Source organism: Centroberyx gerrardi, chromosome 15 (assembly GCF_048128805.1).
Source record: "Centroberyx gerrardi isolate f3 chromosome 15, fCenGer3.hap1.cur.20231027, whole genome shotgun sequence".
Taxonomy (NCBI): domain Eukaryota; kingdom Metazoa; phylum Chordata; class Actinopteri; order Beryciformes; family Berycidae; genus Centroberyx; species Centroberyx gerrardi.
Window position 1 is genome coordinate 23,039,390 of NC_136011.1, and position 18,695 is coordinate 23,058,084.

The window sequence follows — 18,695 nt, forward strand, 5'->3', positions numbered from 1 at the left end:
TTTCTCCACAAAAGTCTATTGAGGAACCCCTTCCTGCAAAAAAAGGAAATAGTTCTTGGTAGAACCATACGCCTCTCCAAAGAACCCTACTGGAACCTTTTCTCTCAGAGTAGAGTGTATACTTGGCCTTGCCCTTCACTCTCTCGCTTGTCATTGCAGCGCTGTCGAACCGATCAGTCGTGTAACTGGAATTAGGTCAGTCACGGCTTAGTCGAGAGTCTTGGTCTTATACCGCCTCACTACAGAGAAGCCTGAGCATTGATCCGTGATCAAGTTCTGCTCATCAGCTGTTTGGTTGCTGGCAGAGCAGATTTAATTAATGCAGATCTGGCCGGTCATGCAGCTGCAGGCTCGCAACTACCTGCTGCCCCTGCCTCCCAACGCTTCAGCCATGTCACAACAGCACATCAAAGAGATTTCATAATGTCTGATATTATATAATTAGAGCTCCTGTAAGTTGGACTTCTCTCTGTGTAGCCAGTATCTCCCATCATGCAGCTCTCAGCAAGGACTGGGCTTGGAGGAACACTGAAATTCTTCTGACTGGATTTCAGTGTTACACTTGTTCAAACTGAAAAGTTAAATAAACATAAAGACAGCGATTCACTTAACCACACATGGGCGACAGGACTACATTTTTTAAGATATGGTCAGAATCTGCTTTGTTCGCGTTCGTTTATTTGTGAGAAGTGTGATTTTCAGATCTGTTTCGCCATACAGTGGTAGTGAATGGAGAGAGGAAAAAAAACACAATTCTTCAATCATTTCTACCGGAGAAACAGATAACAGAGAATCGCCAATTTTGCGGTTATATCATGGCCAGGAAGCTACACAATCAAGGAACTACCAAAGTTCAACATCACTTTAATGCTCTATTCCAATTTTCAGCTCAGCTCATTTTTTTGTCTTACTTGTTCTCGTTTATGTTTGCAAAGTGACCCATATCCGACATCAGTAAGAACAGACCTGGATGATCAAATGAACAACAACAAATGATGTCACATTTGCAAGAGAGTAAATCATGGAAGCTGGTGAAATTGGAAGTAAAATTGCGGTCCAAGCATCAATTTCAAGGAATATTTGCAGTGGAAGTCGGATGAGACTCACGGCCCTGCTCCACTACAGCCATCGGGCGTCAGGCATTGCCATCAGCCGTCAGCCATCGAAGGAATGATTCCTTTACCAGCAGTGAAAGATGCTCCACTGCTCGCGTTGTGTTGCGTCTGATGGTTGCGTCCAAGCCAAAAAGTCGCTGAGGTTCAATTCTTGATGGCTGATGCTCGCGTTCTCCCTCATTGAAATAAAGTTGAATTGATTGTTTTCTGGTGAATCCATTCAAAAGTCAACGCGCTCTGTGGAGCAGGGAGAACGTCACGTTGACGCAATGCTGTTAGTGGAGCTCTAACATTAGTCTGCTGATGAAGATAACTTCCATGTTGTTGCTGATCTTTTTCTGGAGTACGCCAACGCAGAGTGACAATCACAGTGATCTGCTGTGGAGTGTGAGGTAAAAACCACATGAAGTACGATCTGACCGGTCACACTCGGGTCGCATTGTCACGTAGTATTTAGATATGTATCAGATCTAGAACCCAAATCTGATTTAAAAGATCAGATGTCAGGTTTTTTGGTGTTCACATTGCTCTGAAAAAATCATGGTACATGTAGGATTTTGGCCACTTCCACCTGTAATGTGAACGCAGCCGTTGTGTTTCATCATATGTATCACCCTCCACTGGTCTGTAGAGTGTGCCATGCCTTCTTATTATTGCAGGCACTACTAAACAAAAACACATTAATTCTCTCATTTGTGAGAGCTGCTTCAGTTTTACACATTTCCATAATAATTGACATCAGCCATGTTTTTGTGCAGCCTTACACTAGCTGATGTTGAATGCAGTTGACTTGTTGCCCAGTAAATCTGTCTGACTTCATTTGGTATCGGCCAAATACAATCATTTATTTAGGCACCGGTGATTTTAATGTCCCATCGATACAGAGCGATAGAAAAGGTAATAGAGAAAGTGAAAATAAGAGAATGAGAGAACAAAGGAGACGTAAAGAGATGGAGGGTGAGAGAAAGAGAAAGGGAAAACCAATATAGTGAAAGAGAATAATTTCTACCAGTCTGTTCAGTCAAAGTAAGCAAGTCCAAAGTCTGAAATAAATTCTAATTTATCTGCTTAGCATAACTTTGTAAATGCTCATTTCATTGTTTATTTGTCAACAGAAGTTTCCAACAGCTGTTTGGATGCTATTGGTCCATAGGTCGCCATGGTTTCCTAATACTCATACATATTCATTAGACTGTTGATTCTGGAAATGTTTCTGTGCGTGTATCTCTACAGTATATGTGTATGAATCATATATATGTGTATATACAGTATATATACTGTGTGTGTGTGTGTGTGTGTGTGTGTGTGTGTGTGTGTGTGTGTGCGTATGTGTGCGCAGGTGTGCACCATATTGCAGATATAGCTATCTGCTGGCAACAGCTGTGAAACCATTGGGAATATTTAAATATTTAACGTCTTGAGATATCATTTTCATGAGCTTCAATCCTCTTATCTGTTTCTCTGTACATGCGTATGGTATGTGTGTGTGTGCATTTATGTGTGTGTTTGCTCCAATCTGCATGTATGGATTTGTGCCTCTAGACTTTCATTTTTGTGTTAATGTGTGTGTGGGTGTGGGTGTCCTTACATATTGTAGGCTATGTGTATATATAGGTGTATATATATGTGTGGAGGCTCATTTGCATACAAAACAGCTAAAGTATACAAACTAATTAAAAACGTGACTTTTGGCTTTTAGATGTGTGTGACAAAGATGTGATGAAGTACAGTAAAACTGATCAAACTGTGTTTTTACTTTGGCCAGAGGAGGAGAAGAGGTAAACTGCTAGTAAAACCAGTAAAAGCGAGCAAACTGTGTTTCTACTTTGGCCAGATAGGTAAACTGGTATTAAATTAGTAAAACCAGTAAAAGCGATCCCACTGGAGCAGGAGTCATCATGAAGAAATGAGGAGGAGAGGCTATTTGAGAGAATAAAATGCAGACAGACAGTCCGATAGAAGAAGTAATAGAGAGTCAGAGAGAGGTGAATATTACTGACAGTATATGTGACTGTCTGTATACACATTCGCCTATAAGCAAATGCATATTTATTTGAATCTATAATATAATTTAGATTTTTCAGTTATTGCGGCAGGGATGTCTCTCTCTCTCTCTCTGTTTCTCTTTCTTTCTCTCTCACAGAATATTTCTCTGTTTCCCTTTCTATCTCTCTCTCTCTTCTCAAGCATGAGATTACCAAAGGGGACAGTGAGCTATCAGTATAACACAAACACACACTCCCACACACATATACACACACACACACACACACACACACATACACGCATACACGCATACATGAGTGAGAACACACATGCGCCCACTTGAACAAGCAAATGCACACTGGTGCACACAGAGCCAAAAACACACACATACACACACACGCACACACCACACACACACACACACACAAAGTCAGACACACACACACACACACACTCACACGCACAGAGGCAGGCAGTTGTAACAGTCAGCAGGGACAGTTAGTTGAATTGCACTCATTTAGATGGAATGGCCATTTCACACTGCCTGCGCATCTGAGTGTGTGTGTGTGTGTGCGTGTGCGCGCGCGCGCGTGTGTGTGTACATATTTTTGCGCTGAGCAGAGCTTTGGGAATAAGACACTATTACCTGAGAGAGTCCATGAGAAACTCGGTAAATATTGACAGAGAGAGAAGCAGAGAGACACAGAGCGAGAGCGAGAGAGCGAGATGAGCCGGAGATATGAACCCTGGGGGGGCTGTGGATTGATAATTTAATGGTTTCACTGGGAGAGAAGATTGGAATGAGACGAGAGTGGGAGGGGAAGGTGGATTAGAGGAGGAGGAGGAGGGGGGAAAGGAGGAGAAGAAGACGTGGGATTTGAACCCTCGCTGTTGCCATGGCAGCATTCGGTTGTAAGATGGAGGAAATGACCACAACTGCATAGAATTAGCAGAGCAAGCGTTTCCATTCAAATAAGTCAGGGGGGAGAACAGCAGCGTCCCGTGTGGCATTCTGGGTCGAGGTCATGGATTCAATTTTGTCCCGCGGGTCACGCTTAGCATTCCGGTTTTAGTTCTTTAGTTCCGTCTTGAACCGCTGCAAAGATATCTCGGTGGACAGACACACAGAGAAAAAAAACAAACACAAACACACACACACACAAAAAAAAAAAGACACAACAATGAAATGCATCTCGGCTTTAGATGTGTGACAGAATCAGCATCCTTGATCTGTCATTTGGTTTGACGGCTGCCGAAGAGCTACTGATACGGTTGCCATGGAAAAAGCATTGGTTCGGTGCATGAGAGTCAGAAAACGGGTGCACTGCCATTCTGGTTCTATAATTTTTGTGTTATAGTGATAAAGATCCGCACGGACGGTGTTACACATACACACGGTGCATTCAAGTACTCGCAAACTTCCGCTATCAGCCAGCCATCAGTCTCATTCCTCATTCCTGTCAGCGTTACAAAGTTATCATTTCTTGCCATTTCACAGTCTGTTGACAGCGGAGACGGCCAAATATGTTAGAGTCAATACAGCTGGAATCAGGATAAGCTAACAAAATTGCTAAACAGATTTGCAGATTTGGTTCACCGAAGGATCTAAAAATGTGTTTTTCCCCTCTGGTGTTATTTTCACACTCAGCCCAATTCCTCCTCCATGTAAATCTATACGGCCATATAGTTCTATAGATCACTGAACACTGAGCTTCATATCACTTTAGAACTTAGACTTAGAACTTAGAACTTAGACTTCAAAGAAAAATCCTCCCTCTTCTACTCTCACACTGTTAGATGTCATCAATCTGTGATGTTCAGTCTATTCCAGGATTTATTTTGTGATGTGATGAAGTGTTGTAGTTTACTTTTTTGTTGTATCCACTTTCCCTCAACCTGCCTCGTCTACTTCTTCTTCAGTTAGTGATTTCCTACATTTCCCAGAATGCCTTTTCGACAACCCCCCAGAGAACGGGCCTGAACTTGATGTATTCAGCTGTAGGTTATACGTGTAGGAGGAGAGAGTGATAGTGATAGCATAGTAAGAGTAAAAGAGCAAGTTTTTTCCAGTGCAGAAAAAGTGAGAGTTGCATCCCTCACTCAAAACACAACATAACTTGAGGCATTCTGGTCTATTGAGGCTACTGTTGGTGGAGAAATTGGTCTATCTGCCTCTTTTACGATGGATTTCCACTGTATGATTCTTGAATATTGGTGCAAAAGTCTAGATAGAAGCCCTCGCTCTTCTTCGATTCTGAGGGACTGACACCCAAACCTGACATTCACTATTTATATTTTAGGTAGATGAAGAATTTTCTGCTATCAAACTCCATTGTAGCTGTGGTCGAAATATCTCGATATGATCTCATGTCATTTTATATTTGTCCAGTTATCCATGGGAATAAAGAAAAATACACAACCAAACAACAAAATGGACACAGAAATGCAAGGTACATCGCCAGTAGCTGTTTATTATCAGTGTTGAAAGTTTTAGGGTGGATTTTTTCACTAAGCAGACTGCTAAAATCTTAATAAATGGGTTAAGCCGTACATATGCCTTAGTATCCTGAATCGCATGTCCCAGCTACAGTATGTTATTCAGTTTTCTCAGGTTATCTGCATTATTGTAAATGGCATATATCATATTTACATGAGCCAAACCACAAAGAGAATCTTTGACTATCCCTAAATGGATATGCAACCAAACAAGTCATTTTGTGTCTTACGTGTGAGTGTATTTGACAGGAGAAACATCATACTGCTGAATTTCACCTTTGGTTGCTCCGTAACAGGCAGACAAGTATGAAAAACCTAATCTACATATACATAATTTCCCAGAATTGGTATTTATATTACTAATCATGTTTATTTTGGTCATCTTAACCAAATGCATATGGTCGCTTTGTGTAAAATGCAGAGATTACATCAGTCTCACCTATACTGCATTGATAATAATCCTGCCACTGGACAGGTTTCTAAAAAAAACAAGAACAAAATAAGTAAATGAATTAATAAATGAAGCAAATGGTAAAAGAAAATTGTAAAATGCCAAAAATGGAGTTAAAGATTTTCATGCCTCATTAGCCATTGATTTCTGTCAGCACAGACTGCAGTGCTTTCTCATCAACAAAGGGCAACAGCAGTGCAGCAATGATGTAAAGTGCTTCTTATATTCGTGGTTTAGGAGTGTATGCATGCATTTACATTGACTTTTTGTGTGTGTGTGTGTGTGTCTATATGGTGTGTGAGTGAGAAAGTATACAAGGTGACAGACTGCAATACAGAAAGCAAAGAGGTTTACACACAGAGAGATAACAGCGTGGAAAAATATATTTATGGAACAATTAGCAATACTTAAACTTCACTGTAGTGTCGTCATGACAACACTAGGACAGTGTCGGTCAGGGTTCATGTGGTTACAAGACAACAGAAGGCGAACGGAATAAAATAGAATAGGAGAAGTGACGTAAATCAAAACCAAAGAACAGGAGAGGAGTAATTGATTGGAGGGAATTGTACAGACTAGGATCTGAATTTACTGTAAAAAGCACAGGAATTTACCTTGGTGACATGATAGGGAGACAAAACCAACAACTGACAGAGATGCACCTTATGTATGGTACAAGAATAACATGGAGTGGAAAGGGGAACTGCAGTATATGATCAATAGTAGACTATACATATCATTCTACATATTATAAATGGAAGACTCTATCTATTCTGTGTACATACGTTCAATATCTTTGTACAGTCAAAATTATATTAGCATTGCAGTTATGGTTGCAGCCCAGGGAGCTGTAGCGAGTGTCCAATGCACCAGGAGGTAGTAATACTGAACGCAGCGAGAGGCTCTGTTCAGTTTTACTGAATAACGCTGATGAAAGCATAAAGTTGCCAACTTCTGAAGTAAGTTATGAGAGTTATAGGACATATGCATAATTCCTGAGGCTGTAAAATGGCAGAGTGAGCAAAGGCTTGGGTGATATATAGGGTTGTGCAGACACTGTAAAACAGTGTGAGATTGTGCAATTACCATACCTTAGTAATACTAAATAGCATGGGAGTAATACTGTATGTATGCCAGGTTCATCATAATCAGGGCAATCTTATCACCTCTGGGCCGTTGATGAAAGCATAAAGTTGCCAACTTCTGTTTGGCCATCATCCAGTGAGTGGAAAGCTGACAATCTGCTCAAAAATATACAAATGTATTGGTGCCTCGAGCCAATTGTTGCTTGAATCAAGATATATAGTTATAAATATTATCCATATGACTAGATGAGTGAAATATCCACTGATCTCCCGAAAAGTCTTAAAATGCAAAAATGTGGTCTGTGCACGAAAAATGAGAGAAATACCTGTTAGGGTTAGGGTTAGTTCGTATATGTTTGCCCTTAACTCCGACCATCAACATTTATGCCGTGAACGGAATTAAACATTTTAGCTAAAGTTTGGACCAAAGCCTTTCCCTAACCTTAACTAAGTCGTTTAAGTTGCCTAAACCTAACCGTAACTTGTTTTAGTTGCCTAACCCTAACCTTAATCCTGCAATAAGCGATATCAGACCTTACAACCAATCCTGAAACTAATGTGTTCTATGTGGAGATTTCAGACTGATCTCACAGAAAAATGTGAAATGAACACGACATGTTAACAGCATGCCTGTATCACTGATTGGCCATGCAGAGCACATGCCCCAGGGCCCCAGACCACCACGGCCCCCAAAATATTCTAAGTACCGTGTCCGTGTTCAATGCATTTTACAACATTTCACGAATTTCAATTGAAATGTGCAGTCAGGCGGGACCCTGACAGATATAGGCCCGTAGGCCACAGTTTATGATTATGGCGGCCCAAGTCACAGCCTCTAATGACATTTCCTTTGATGCGGAGGCCCCAATCACAATTATTAAACTGCCACCTGTTGCTTGTATGTTTATGAGCGGTGCATTTAGTGAGTATCATCCAGCTAAGATGCAGAGCACTAATTATATACTGGTGGGGCAGGGGGTCTAGGTACAGACAGTCAAACCTTTTCAATAAATTTCAACATTGAACTGGTTTTTTTTTTCGCCACCTATCACCTCGCCTCCTTAAAGCCACAACCTGCAATCCAAATATAAACAAAGGGAAGCCCCACCACCTAAAACTAGGAACTAAAGCTTGCCTAGGGGTTGGACTGTTATCACTCTCAAATTGAATGACGAGCTCTAGATAGAAGGAATGGCAGTTTGTAATAGCTAAATCTGAGTTTCAGATTACTTTGTACTTTGTACGTTTGTATTGTTTGTGAACAGGCTAGTATGTTAAGTTAAAGTGTGTGGGTGCGTACCGAGGGGTGGGGGGCCCAATAGGACACGTGTGCCCAGGGGCCCTGTGGTTGGTTAATCCGGCCCTGGTTAACAGCAAATTACGTGTTGGTGGAATGTAAAGTGTTACATTTACATTTTCCCAGCAGGAAACGGTTACATGAAGGAGACACCGCTATAAACAGGACGTAGTGTCACATTGAAGTAGCATGGTGGCCAGTAAGGGTGTTGTGGTCGACCGGGGTTCGATTCCCAGCGTTTTCATAGGACATTTAAGTAAGTCACATTTGAATTTTTTAACGAGCGTTTTTCTTATTTAACTATAACCAAACCATTTCCCTAACCTTAACCAAGTTGTTTTCGTTGCCTAACCATAACTTTAACCCAAACCTTAACCAAGTTGATTTACTTGCCTAAACTTCACCATAACCTTAACCAAACTTGTTTTACTTGCCTAAATTTAACCAAAGTCGTTTTTCATGCCTAAATTTTAACCGTTAACCAACCTTTGGGACGTAATTAAGTTTGTGACAGAGAAACATATTTAAATTCGTGGTGGAGGAACGTATTTATAAATTTGTTGTGGGGGAACGTAATTGAGTTTGTGGTGGAGAAACGTTATTTTCCCATAATACGTGTCCACAGCACGGAAATCGCCATTTTAGAGATCGTGTTCATTTGACGTATTTGTGTGAGATCATTTTGGGAGATTTCATTGAGACATAATGATGTAAACCAACATCCATACAGTGGGCCAGCTGTGGTGCTGTTTTCACCTCTTTTGTAAAGCTTGTTGCCAACTTCTGGTCCAGAATGAAGCTCCTCCCGGTCCATTCAGTAGCTTTTCATTTTTTTAAAACTAGCTTGGCTCCTCCCTCGCTGTTTAAAAGCGGCGCTCTCTCCCGCCCATTCCTGAAAAAACTCTAGTAATGGCGGAATAGATGAAGCGAGCACGTAAACATGTTAAACTAGTAAACTTGCTACCTACCTCTTTGTCACTTGTCATTGTGGGACATGTAACCTTCAGCAGGAGAAAGATCTGTCAAAGAGAGACTAGTAACCGGTGAGACTTCTCTGTAGGTACATATAGCTTAGTGATTAGCCTTTATGCACTGTGCTTTGCTAGGTTTGTCCTTAGTGGGCCTCTGTAGTGCAGTGGCTTTGCTTTGTATTATTTACAAATTGTTGTGGTTTCTGTCACCCTCTAGTGGTCAGAAAATGTTGCTTATTGCAGCTTTAACCAAAGTTGTTTTACTTGCCTAAACTTAACCATTAGCCAACCTTGAAGTGAGAATGGCCTGTCCAATTTGTGTTATTGTCACAGAATCCAATTTGTGGTGGAGGAACATAATCTTCACATAATTTGTGTCCATAGCACTTAATTCCGACTTCATGCTCATTTCACTAAATTTTATGAGCTCATGTTGCACTGTAGCAACATCACTGTAGTATATACCATGGTCAGAAATCAATGGGGCTCGGGCAAAAAGTCCTGTGAAAATAAAATAGAGGGGGCAAAAATTACCCCCCAAAGTTTCACTCTTTTCAGATTTTAGTTGTTGAGTTGTCAAATATTCATGCGTGAATGTGACTACTGTCCCCCGTGGGCCACCATAGCTGATTTGTGACTGATTTGTGATTCTTTCCAGTGCGTTCAGGGCAAGTACAATGGAGCAGATTTCGATCAGAACCGAGCGAACAACCTGAAGCAGTGGGAAACTGTTGGCACCAAGCAGCCAGCAGTAGAAGAAAATGCCGACACCACACAAACCACTGCATGACCAAAAAATAAAACAGCCAATATCGTAAATAAATCAACAATTAAGGGGCGGAAGATGGACTGCTTGAGGACAGGGAGGGAAAACAATAACATCCTCTTCTGTAAGGCCTGCTGCCAGTTTCCAGCAGTGGGAAAGATATTAAGTGGTAAAAAATGAGTTTTATTTGCCAATATGCTATGCAAATCCATTATTTTGCCCCCGGAAAGCACCAAAATGCCCCTAAAAATCTGATCAAGTGGGCAAAAACACCCTCGGTAAAAAAGTTACTTTCTTACTCTTGTATGTGCATAAAACACCATTAACACAGATAGTGTGAGGCTTACAGTGAGTTGTATGGGAAGTCCAGTCCAGAGTCCAGACTCTGTGGAGGTGTGCAGCGGCGGGTCTGGTTGAGCAGGGTGACAGAAAAGAACAGCACATTCCCTCACTGCTCCTCGCTGTAGTCCTCATACTTACAGCAACACACTTTCTCTCACTCTTCAATTGGCTCCCATTACCAACCTCCTGACAATGAAAACACTGGCTGTCTGCTACAATAAATCACTGGGTGTTTGTGTTATGGGATGCCTGGCCTTGCAAGAGCTAAATTCAGCGACGTAGACACACTTAGAGAGCCAAGACAAAGTTCAAGTTCAATAAAAATGTCACTTATTTAATGTGCAAAGAAAGTGTAGGGAGAGTAACTCACTCTGGTTCTTCCTGGATAAAAAGAACCTGGATAAGAAAAACCTTCTATACTACATCACTGAATATGTAATCCAGTGATGTGATATTGAAGAGTTTGTTATATTGTGTGTTATATTTTTAATTGACCTGAAAGTCCCGGTGTGGTATATAAAGCGCTTCCATTACTTGTGACCAATCGCAACTTTTGAATGCACAACTTGCACCATGTGACTAAAACAAAGGTTTAGATGGAGAAGCAGGCAGAGAAACCTTACAGAGACCATCTTTGGAAAAACGCAACGACGACAAAAGAGTCTGTGAATGTGAAAACGTTGTTTTAGTTTCTGAAAGTGGATCATCTGTCATTTGGAGATGCTTTGGTTTGAAACCAGATGACGACAAACAAGCACAGATTCTGTGCAAAGTTTGCCTTAGGGTTGTAGCTGCGCCCCACAGTAATAAAGTAGGAATTATTTCATAATTTCGTAAATAAGGACTATAATAAGGCAGTAAGAGTAAAAACAAGACTTTCTAGCTGCTGCTACTTTGAGAAATACTGCAGAGGAAAAAAGCAATAAAATAATTTTGTTTCCTGAAATGAAGGCAAATAATAGTGATTAATGATTGTGATTAAAATATCCGGGATAATCCTTTTTGCCATAATCGTGCAGCTCTAGTTCAGGTGGGCGTTGGGCTCGGGGGCTGGGGGGAGAGAAAGCGGAGGAGAGGGGAGTGAGGCTGGGCTGGGTCCAGGTCCGTGTTCAGAACCAAAAAGTGAAGTAGAGGAAAAGTACAGGAACCACCGACCCATGAACTAAATCCAACGAGCAGCGTATAGACTTCTTCCAACAGTTCCCAGAAAAACCAAGGAATAAAGGAACATTTTCACTGCATGAAAGTGCCGTCCACACCGTTCATACCTGTTGAGTCTCAGCGTAGTTTGAGCCTCCGCTGGTTTAAAGTGAGCTAAGACAGTGACAATTAGGGAATACAGCTCACCTATTGACATGCAGAGCAGATCACTGGGTTTATGCAGGAACCTGCCGCTAATTATCCTCCCCAGCGGCCTACACTGGGAGAATGGACACTGTCCTTGGTCCTGAAGGTGTGTGTGTGTGTATGTGTGTGTCTGTGTGTGTGTCCGTGTGTGTGTATCTATCTAAAGTGGCCAGCAGCCTTTGTCCCTCAGCACTCAGACTCCTGATTCCTGTTATTTGGTCAAGCTAGGCACCGCTCACTGCAATTTACAGGAAGCAAGAGGTTGTGTGTGTAGAGAGAGAGAAAGTGTGTATGTGTGTGTGTGCATGTGAGAGAGAGAGAAAGAGAGAGAGAGCGAGGGAGAGAGAGGGAGGGAGAGGGAAAGAGAGAAGAGTGTGGCAATTTGGAGTAGCACAAGTGTGTGTCTCAGTATGTGTGTGTAGACAGTTCAAGTAGCAATTTGGAGTAAGCAAGTGTGTGTGTGTGCGTGTGTGTGTCTGTGTGTGTGTGTGTTTGTGTGTGTCGACAGCTCCAGCAGCTTTTCGAGTGGCTACTTTGATGTCTGACCCAGTTTGGCTGTTGCTGAGTATAAAGCTATTTATTTAGTTTAGAGTAGAGTGTGTGTGTGTGTGCGCATGTGCGTGCGTGTGTGTTTGTGTGCGCGCGTGTGTGTGTTTGTGCGTGTGTGTGTGTGTGTGTGTGTGTGTGTAAAGCTATTTATCTGGCAGCGGACTGGGAGAGTTTTGCTGTGTGTGCTACTGGACCGCTCAGCATCTGCTGGTGGAGACAGCAGCACATCGCACACTGTCTCCCTCTCCGCTCCTCTCTCTCCCTTCTGTTTCCTCCTTCCATCTCAGCCATTTTCTTCTTCTTCTTTCTCCAGCTCCGTCTTCTTCTCCTGCCTGCTCCTCTCTCTACCCCCCCCCCCCCCCCACACACACACACACACACACACACACACATCCTACCACCACTTAATGTCTTCCCTCCGCTCCTTTATACCTCGTAATACTCCCATCTTTCCTTCTGTCATTAGCCGTGTCGGTTAAAGTGGATAGTTACGGTCCTCAGGTCTGATTGGCTGAATCGTGCAAAATACCGGATAAACCTTTATTTCTGGGTACCACCAACGTCATTGTGAAGTCTGAAAATAAAAAAACGAAAATAGCTGTCCCGAATCTGGTGTCAGCGTGTTGTTATTGATGGAAAAGTTGCAAGACATCGCCTCCTGTTGCAAATAGCTTCCCTTAAAACAGACTTAAAGACTTATTTGGGCCAAATGGCACCCAATAGGGAAGTGTTACAGAATCCAGAGGTAAAACATTTTATAATGACTCGATTTTGAGAAAAATAACTTTGTCTCAGGTCTGTACCTGCTTGGTCACTATGGTAACAGCGCTATGCATGGCGATGCTCTCAGCGAGGAAAATAGGAGGAGGAGAGCGCATGGGGAGGGTTAATGCCAACTTTTGCAGTCCGGAAAAAGGGACTATTGATTATTGACTGGGTTATCTTCTAAATAAAACTTATGTGTCACTTAACACCTACGTTGTTTGACTACTGTTGACCTATATTGCTGGAGGAGGACGAATAACTTTAATTATTGTTATTATTTAAGTTGGCAAGCTGCAAAATCCATGCATTTTTGATTTTGGTGAAATTGTTGGTGCTGAACTGCACGTCTTTTTCCTTGGATTTTCTTCTTCTTCTGTGTCACTGCTCATGCTAACTATCCAGCAGTGTAACACAGCCTCACAAAATGCTGAACAAAATTTGAAACGCAGATTGTGTGCTGTGGACCCAAATAATGTGAAGATTCTGCTCCTCCACCACAGTTTAGGCAAGTAAAACAACTTTACAGCAAGCAAAACGGATATTTATTTCTATGAAAATTACAGATTATACCTTACAATAATGCATTCTTTATTATGGTGTGTAACTGCCGTTTTCTTTACACTGATTTTAGAACAGCTGAGAGGATTTCAGCGACTTTTATCTGTTCTATATGTTCTCTGTTATCTGTTCTGTATCTGAAGTCGCCCCGCAGCACGGCCTCTGGTGGCTTATTGCTTTTCTGCTCCTCCAGCCTCCTCTCCGCTCCCCTTTTTTTCTCGCTCCTGCTCCTCCTCGGCTGTGTTTTGATGTAGTGGTAATTGAGGAGGTGGTGCACACACTTCTCTCCCCAAGCTAAGAGTCCGGAGAGCGAAGCCTCTAATCAGCGATGTCAACAACTGACACTTTGTAGAGCGGCTCCATCGGCAGTGAAAGGGAGACTGACTTTGTGGACTTGTATAATGATCGTTTGAGCGTTTTTTTACACCCAAATGAGCTTCATTTGAATGCAGCACTAACATGTATGAACCATAGCAAATGCCTATATTTAATTATCCCTATACCTAACCCAAGTGCTGTCATTGTGTCCGCAGATCTCCTGTTCATTGTTAAAGTGACAACGCTTGAAGCGATGAACCACAAGAGGCTGTGCTTTAATGAACAGCGATGCGGCGGCGTCAGGCACGAAGCAAACCACGGCTTTATTGCTTTTATAAACCAGGCAGTAACAGCAGCGTTGTAACACAGAAGCAAATGCTCAATAAACCCTTTTCCTATTAGTCGGTAATAATTAAATGTTATTCTTCCTCCAAGCAATATCGCTCTAGCTGGAGCACGAGCGGTGATTTTCAGTTAGCGCATTAATATTTAAATGAACAGTTATGCGGTCACAGGTGTGCGTTTATTGGGTATTTAAAAATGGCTTCAAACTCGGCCAATCAGAGCTGAGGACCGCAACTATCCATTTTATAAGTCACCATTAAGCATCGTAGAGCATCACAGATGTCACACTTGTCTCTCTTGTTTCCAGCTGTGGGAGAGAGCTACCTGCGTTCACAAATCAAACTCTTAGCCATCTGAGATTATAGGAGTAACCTGTCAATTGTGTTTTTCTCTTGAGTGATACGTGTAGTTTGGTCTAGACCGCCAGGCTGAAATCGCTTCCCATACTTTCTTTGTCTGAGGGGGAAAAGCTGATGAATGAACAGCAGTTAAATGAGAGACAGAACTCAGCACTATCATCTGTAAAGCTTTAGCTAGGTTGCCACTGTTAAATCGCTATGGATTACGGCTTTAAGAGGGGTGGACTGCCAAAATAGCCTGTGTGTGTGCGTGTGCGTGTGTGTGCGTGTGTGTGTGTGTGTGTGTGTATGTATGTGTGTGTATTTATATATAGCGAGGGACAGAGAGAGCCTGCAGCCAGAAGGTTGTCTGTCTGTCTTTCTTCCCTGAGTGTAGCGCTTTATTGATTAAACTCACACACACACACACACACACACACACACACAGGATTGGGAAGGTTGCTTTCAAAACATAGTTACTTATGTAGTTCTGATTATCCATTTTAAATTACTATCAGTAATTTTACCCATAGAAGAGATAAGATAAGATGAAACTTCTGAATGATCTCATGGGGAAACCGGGTCCTTGCAGCAGCAAATAGTAATTAAAAACAGCAGGGAAAAAATAAAATATTAACATATAAATAGAATATAGACAAGGATATAGCAAATTAGTTTACTTCAACTTAATCTGATTGTTGTCAGTCATTTCTGTTCCTCTGAATTTATAATTCTCATATATCTAAAGTCTGAAATCTACTTTTTTTTATTTTATTATTTTATTATTTTTTACATATTTCTTAGCAATCCAACAAATACTTTTTACAAAAAATATCTGTAATTTGATTCAATGTGTGTTTTCAAAACTCAAAAAAGCAGATTACAGTTATTTTTTGCGAGCAGGTTACTACCGACTACCAAAATATGTTAAAAAAAATTTTGCAGAAACAGTTGAAAGTCTGGCTACATTTATCTAAAATGGATGACGACAGCGTGCGATACAATGTTTGTTTGAGACAAGAAACTAACTGCCAAGTCCGGCAACACCTCGAAGCTTATGAGGACCTGAATAGCGCATAACACTAACAAGAGAGCTGTACTGCATTTGACTGTATTTTATATAAAAGCATCGAAAATTTACTAGCAGGAAATAGTTCCAAAAGTAATGTTGACGTAGTTCAAAATATAACAAAGCTATAACAAAGCATCAGAGTACATGATACAAAAACTGTGCCTCATTCAACTGAGGCTTTTCTACAAAAATACATCTAATAACAGATTCTAATTTTCTAATTTGCATCGTTTTTTAGCTGTTAAATAGTTTTAATAGTTATAATAAGGTCTTGAATGTGATCGTTTCCATTAAACCAAAGTATGATTTTCTTTTTTGTATTGTAAAATTGCATTTGAACAAATAAATACTTTGTTCAGAAGGACTTGTTTACCACCTGAGCCACTCGGTCCAGAGACTTCCCTTGGGCAACTGGTCAGCTGTGGCCAAATCAATATCCTACATGCAATTTTTTTGGACCGCAGCTCAATTTCAAATCAATCGTACCCCCAGAAACTCTTTTCAGTTTCACGAATTTGAATCTCAACCAGACTATGTGTAAGTGGATTTTAGACTTCTTATGGGGAGGAAAATCGGTGGTCAGGGCAGCTCAGAAACACTCTGGTCTGCTGGATATTGAGCTCAGGAGCTGCCCAAGGCGGCTGCGTCTCCCTTCTGCTTTATTTTCTGTACACAAACCGTTGTGTATCCCAGGCGGAGTCTGCAGAGCTGTTTAAACTTGCAGATGATAACCGCAATCGTCGGGCTGATTGCAGGTGATGATGAATCACTTTACATAAGTAGTAAGTGAGCGCGGCGGAGAGAGTATTCAAACCGAAATAACCTTTTGTTTTGTTTAAACACGAGCAAAACAAAAGGAACGGTGACTTCAGGCGTGTGGAAGCTGTGATACAATCAGTCATCACAAATGAACAGAAAGAGGAAAGGCTAAGAAGTTTTGAGTTCCTCAGCACCGCAACGCTGTCAGCTTTGAAACGGGAGAGCGATGTTGACAGCGCGGTGAAAAAGGCCCATCTGAGATTCCACTGAGTCAGACAACGGAGAACGTTTGATGTATCTCTGGCAGCCGTGACCCATTTCTGTACAGTAGCAGAAGTGATCAAAAATGTTAGAACAAATGTTATTGCTTTCTCTTGTTTCTCTCGGTTTTGGGTCGTTGAGGCAGACTTCCTATGAAAGGAAACGGTCGCCTAAACTTCTGCATAAGCTTCAATAGGGAGAACGCACAGCCGGCAAGGTGCAGACCAGGCTTTTGTCAGAACTCCCAACATGAAAAAAAAAAAAAATCAATTCTCTTCTTTTAGTTTCGAGTGTGCGACTTGAATTTCTTTTTCATATTTGAGCCCATTCTGCATAATGTGTATGTACTCTGTATGCCACTTGCATGCATCGTAATGCCTCAAAGATCACTGTGGACCATCCTCTCCCTCTTCACTACCACCCAGCCTTTCCTTCTCCCCCCCCCCCCCCCCCCCCCCCCCCACCCCACACACACACACACCCCATGCCTCTGGCTGAGAAGCATTAAGTCCAGAACAAAACGATTATGGAGTAGCACAGTCCCTGGGGCCGCTCAGCCCTTCAACTCGGCAAAGCGAAGTCGATTTTTTTTTGTATTTTTTAAATGCACCTATACTTCAGACTGTTTTTGACAAGTCTGCACTAATACTCCGCACTTTAGTCTTTAACAAGTCTGTACTGATGTTCTGCCTTTAACGATTTTTTGTTTTTCAAAACATTTCTCTATTTATGTCTGGATGTGTCTACACTTTATAAACTAAGTGATGTCTCGGTTGTGTTGGATAATTACATTATGCGACATGTTAAAGTGATTTCGAAAAAGCTGAAAACTGCTATACTTTGCTTTTTGTGATTTAAATAAGGCAGATGCTATTAGATGCTATTAGATGCTATTAGCAGAGTATTTCAACTAACTGTAGGAGATGTGAAAGTTTCACATTTTGCCCAAGCATGTTCAGCTGTAGCCAGTTAGCTAGCTAGCGCTAACGCTAGTTAGCAAAATTACTGTATGCCTTCATCATTGCTGGCTAGCTAACTATTGCTAAATTAAGTAGCATATTCAACTTGGCTAACTAACGTCTAGCTAGCATTAGCTAAACTAGCTGTGCATAGCTAACCATAGAAGTCTGCACAATGGACCATTTTAGTTTGAATTATACAAACAGCGAGAAAACATAACGTTGTTGGAAAGGGTATATTTTGTGTTTAATGTAGCCTGCCTTTTATATTTGTGTCCCACTTTGGCCTTCAGCCGTTGAGGCATGCGCGCTGTCGCTGCCCGATCTAAGTAGGTAGGACCCTAGAGATCAGATAGCTGTCTCTTCATTTGCCTGCTTGTATTAATAGGGTGTAAATAGCCAAATAGCTGCCGTGTGGCTATTCTCACCCGGGTGCAAATAGACACTCCGTTTAAATAAACATGACCAATTTGTAGACATACACTTGAAATTCTGGTTCTGGTATTCTATTTTTTTAGCTTCAGCGCAAAAATAGTGAAGGCATGCCACGATGGCTCGATCACATTTTTCTGAGAGCGTTGTGTCTTTCCTCTTGATGAAGGTCATGTTAAGCGACTACATACTGAGGTTGTCTAAATATGACGACGTTGTTTTGACTTTTGACAGCGGGAAGAACATCTGTGCCAGATGTTTCTCTGTGATTCTCTGTGAGAACGCGTGCGTCAGCCATCGAAAATTCAACCTCTGATTTTTTTAGCTCCCAAAGAATTGATTGCAACGTTTCGACCAGCACTTAAGTTAAATTCTTTGGGAGCTTATATTCAGTGTGCAGACATCCTTTCTTGTCTCTCTGGAAGTTTACCATTTCATCATTTTGCTGGGGACCCCCTGGAGCCCCTCTCAAGGACCCCTGGT